Source organism: Sipha flava, unplaced genomic scaffold, assembly GCF_003268045.1.
Source record: "Sipha flava isolate LNK unplaced genomic scaffold, YSA_version1 322_pilon_pilon, whole genome shotgun sequence".
NCBI lineage: Eukaryota > Metazoa > Arthropoda > Insecta > Hemiptera > Aphididae > Sipha > Sipha flava.
Window position 1 is genome coordinate 162,777 of NW_020273006.1, and position 5,347 is coordinate 168,123.

Here is a 5,347-nt window from a genome sequence, read left to right on the forward strand (position 1 = left end):
TAATGATAATGAAAAATGTTCGGACGCAACCTGGTCGTCATCGTCACCGCCGTAGTTATAATATCATCATAATACGTTATATGTACATACATATTATATTGACGCAAATATATCACGTGACGTTAAACGCTTGAGTTTACGCGTTCATTTTTCTGGTTTAATACAGCAACATGAGTCGAAGATTGGAAGTTTTTTCACGTCTATGAACAACGCTAACAACAGAGTTATTAATTACAACGCCAGTGACTAGGTTAACAATGGACGGTTTCAAAGTACATTTATTACGTTATTTTTTTTTTAACGCTTCTCCGGCCAGTTGTGTTGTTATTCTTGGTTCCATCGAGTGTGTGTGTGTGTAATACGTGTGAAATATATGGTATAGTCAGTCGTTCAGTATTACATAAATATTTAACGAATTTTTTGGGTTGATTTATTCATTGAAGATGTATTTTTTCACCACGGTCCCAAAATTAATTACAAGTACGTTAATCTAATAGTTTTAAATATTTAAATCGTGAACGGTTCAGTTTAGTCATATATAGTTATATTTTGAAGTCCTCGTGATTCATTTAATTTAAACGCACGGTGTTCAATTACAATTCAAATTACAAAAATATTATTAATAGTACAAAATTGCTAAGCGTAATCTTGAAAAACATTTAATACCGATTGGGTAGTGTCTGAATTAATCATGTTTATTATTTTATTATTATTTTATGCAGATGTTGGAGAGAACAAAATTAGATCATTGGAGCACAGCAGTTTTTGAATATTTTAATGTACGTAGAGATTTTATTGAGAAACCTACTTAAAATGTATTACATTTATTATTTTTTCCATTTCTTATTTATATCTGATAAAAATCAGTTAAAATAACCAAATGTATATATTTCTTTTATGGTTACAATAATATACATACATAGTGAACATAAATACGTATTTATTGTTCAGATAGTTTTTGAATTATTTAGTCACTATAGTATCAATAGATTTCACTTTATTAACCTATTATAGCTGTATAATAATATTGTATTGTGTCGTACTTTAATCGTGTATTTTGATCGAAAAGCCTACCAAACTATACGATATTGCAAGATAAAAATTGATTGACTAATGAAAATATTGTATGTAATTGTATAATAATTGTACATAGATTAAAAGACGTACGTGTTGAATTCATATTCGACTTAGTTTTTATGTAGATGATAGCTTTCCTGACCTGCAGACTTTGAATGAACAACCGCCGATAAGTTTGAGCGTATACAACATATTATTATTAGATCAGAATTAAATATATTTTGAGAATCAAACCCAATCATATATTCACCATGATTTTTTGCAAACTAAAAATCCGTCCGAAGAATATAATTTTTATAATTTTCATTTAGGACTTTAATTTTTCATACACAACGTCACAAGTTGACGATTTTGAACTTTTAGCCAATATATTTATCGATGACACATAATTAATCAATAATTTAAGTCACGAACAAAAATACAATCATGTATTTTTAAATATTTCATTCAAAAATATCTTATTCATTGTTACACTTATACATATATACAATGATAATTGGATACACCTAATATTTTTGCGTAGACCAATCCAATTTGAACTCTGTTTTTATAGATGGAAATGTACTTAATAAAACACATTTTTTTGGTCTCTGATTTTAAATCTGTTCATTATACTCGCGCATGCGCAATGAAACTTTGTTTTTCTTAAATGGCCACTCCTACTTTTGAGCACAAATTATTATTTTTCATGTTTTTTTTTTTGAATTTTAATGAATTTTAACTAATTTTAGTTTAACTTCATACATCCATAATTGATTGAATAACATTGATTTAACGAAAAATATTGACAATTACGGAATTTTCATTTTTGTTCCCTATAAATAATTAAAAGAAACGATACTAGACACTTGAAAACTCCCCCTTCTAATTTGTTAAAGTTTTATTTAATTTTGAACTATCCATTGAACAAATTTTATGTAGATTAGACAAACCGATTAGGTTTAATAAGCATAATTAAGTAAAAATTTACTACATTGAGTTTCGATCAGTATCTGTTATTTTTAATTGTTAAAAAAAATTGCTTTTTATAGACTTATAATGATAAAATAAACTCAGATTAACTTAAGTATATTTTATAATCGATGTATCTTATAAATTGTCCGTGAGGTACTTTTATAAATTCTGTGACCGTGAACTAATTACTATTCAATAAAACTAGTTTATTTCTCATTTTTGTGTACATTTTCAATCGATACGAATGTGCAATGAGGAAAAGCCTAGTTTCAATAAATTTGTTCAATCGTAATACCTATACCGTTTTGTGCGCATTCATTTGTGTTTAGTTTTCGTAACTCCAGTGTAGGAGGAGTACAATAAGAAATATATTTTAAATTTGATATAAATATATGTATTTTAACGTTTAATATATTTGCAGCAAACAACAGATTAAACGGTGCACCGTATGGAAAACAACGGCGACGGAATTATCATTAAAATTCGAAGTATAATTTCACAGAACAGTGGGTAAATGAATCTTTTTGGTTCGAGCATTATATTATAGGCCCACGATCCTATATGTATAAGTACAGCATAGTGAGCAAGTACTGTAACCATACATTCACGAGCGCCTACAAGTGTGTACGCGAAACTCTAGGTAGGAAGAAACATATCGAATTCCCCACAATTGATCAAATATAATTTAAATTTATATATAATAAATTAAATAAGAAAAAAAACATCCAGTTAAAACTAGTCAGATGAAGTAAAATGAAAACATAGTAATTAGGGAAATAAAAATGTTGTCATCAATATTTCCTTATATGTTTATTTCAAACTTATGGTAATGAGATTTCGAGAAAAAACTGTACATCTTTGGTTCAAGTTTGCCTTCTCTTAGTGAACATTAATATTATAAGCATTATTTCGTCTCAAATTTGGAATCAAACTTGGAGATATTTATACTCTTTCTAGTGTAAAATACATGATTATTGTGCACGTTTTTTTTAGTAGTTAAACATATCATAGAGCGAACAATAGCCAATAATTTCAACAGAACAAACCACACATCGAGACAGCAAACCGATGTTAACGTATGCTTTCCGTATCCAACTCTCTACACACATATCCGCACTACCACGGACTACCACAAAACTACGACATTTTGTACTGTATATGTTATATACAGCTGATGATATCTGCAGATCGTCTCATAGAACAGTCATAACGATCCGTGCAGAATTTAACCCGAAGTAGGAAGAATAGCTTACTTGGAAGACTTTTGATTAAGAAGCAACGAACCAGATCACATAGGTAAGAGCTTTAATTGCATTTGTTTTTAACGTGATAATCAAGTTTCTTGATATTTTGGTCGGTATTTATACATATTATTAGTCGTTTTTTATCATTAATTATTAAAATATATATTATTTTTGAATCCGAGTTCCTCGGCGACGTACTCAGATGACTTAAGTGCAATATGTATGTACACAGTGAAAAACCAATATTATTATCAATGTATTAATTTCGAAAAAAAGTTCGAATAGGATATTTTATGATACAATAACCGACGGTAGAAGATCGCTTTGACAATATCTCAATCACTGTCTAAAAAAAAGTCCCAAACATGTTATTCCGGGATGATTTTCAAAGCTCTTATTGCAACACATTGCAATATATATTATACGTAACCGTAATAATTTTATACACGTGACAAGAGTGTAATACGCATAAATATTGAATTAACATTTTTTCATGTAAATTATTATTCATATACATTAGGTATTTATTGGATATTTACGATTTTTATCTACCATAAGTATAATAATATACCAACGTAGCACAAAGTATAAGATTGTATCACGAATTCGAAAAGAGACTGTGGTAACATTGGACTTTTCTAAGTTTCTAGAAAAATCATTAGGCATAACATTTAACCTATTGATCGAAGACTTATTCCGTTTCGACTTTTTAAAGAGTTTGAAGAACGTGTATAAATATGATAATATTATGTAAAACGATTAACATTTGATTAAGAAATGCTGAAAAGATATAATCAGCCGACGGCCCTGCCCCTAAATTTCAGAAAAAATTTAAGTGTACTTTTACCCTATAAAATGTAAATTATAGAAGATCATGTTACCACTGTTTTATGAATTTTTAGTTTCAAATTGTTCATGTTATGTAGTGCACTTATTAATTTTCTATTATTAGGTAGATTAGTTAGTTTTGCAAAAAAAACGTTATGATTACAAAATTAAAATTAAAAGGGCTTACTAAAATTATAGTTTTCGTTTTTAATTGGTTGAACTGGGAAATTTCGTTTGAGGAAAAATCCTTTGCCTTCATAAAAAAAAAAAATCTAAATACGTCTCTGTCGTGCAATGTATATAATATGTATGAGTATTATTTGATTACATGCAATATTATATTAATGGTTTTTATTTAGTACACGGTGGTACGTACACGGGGAACTCGGGTCACCAATCGCTCACGTACATACTTGTACTCATGCACATGAAATGTAAAAAGTCGTCGCTGCTATCGGACACGACGATCTTGATGAATCCTACCGACAATTTGTGCGCGCGAACAATCGTTATTACGAAATTAAATCAACAAAAAATTATTCCGATTATCGCACCGAGCGCAATGCTTTTTTTCTTAGCGTAAATTTATATATAACATTATTATTGTAACCGCCACCGGTATAATAATAATTGTAATAAAAATAATTATCGTGAATGGTAATTTATGTTTGCATATTATGTTCCTTGTCGTTAATTACAGCCTTGAACGATTAAATCGGCGCATCGCATATTCTCGGACATGTCTGCTGCACGCGAGTATTATGATAATATTATACACGTAAGCGCCTCTTCATATTCATAAGCGACGTTAAATCTACCGAGACCAACGGTGGTGGGAGTTTCTATCCACCGGAAAAGTAAAAGGCACGTTTCTTATTCAACACCTCCACCCTATGCATCCCCCGCAGACGGTCCTACACTGAAATGTACATTTCGAATCGGATATCTGTACACGTGTGTATGTTATTTTATTTTACATTGATTATCGGCTTTTATAACAGTGTTAATAAAAATTTTTTTAGAAACAAATTAAAGATACAATTAGTACACGGAAATATAAAAATAAAAAATGCATAGGTATGTTAAAATATGAATAAAAAATGATGAATGGGTCTAGTTACGAAATTGTTGGCAGTTATCAAATATGGATATCCTATAGGTCAAGCGCGTAGCCAGGGGGGGTCTTACGGATGTAGTAACACCCTTTTGACTCTGTTATACTTTAGTCTTATAAAGTTAAAAAT

General features: G+C 29.6%; 1 long non-coding RNA gene across 1 annotated transcript; it reads left to right on the forward strand.

Annotated features, from left to right (window-relative positions):
* Positions 1 to 252: 252 nt before the first annotated feature.
* Positions 253 to 4,930, forward strand: LOC112686683. Its single transcript, XR_003148910.1, has 5 exons — positions 253 to 480; positions 723 to 779; positions 2,453 to 2,671; positions 3,025 to 3,327; positions 4,804 to 4,930. It is a non-coding gene; the product is annotated as an uncharacterized LOC112686683 (long non-coding RNA).
* Positions 4,931 to 5,347: the final 417 nt, after the last annotated feature.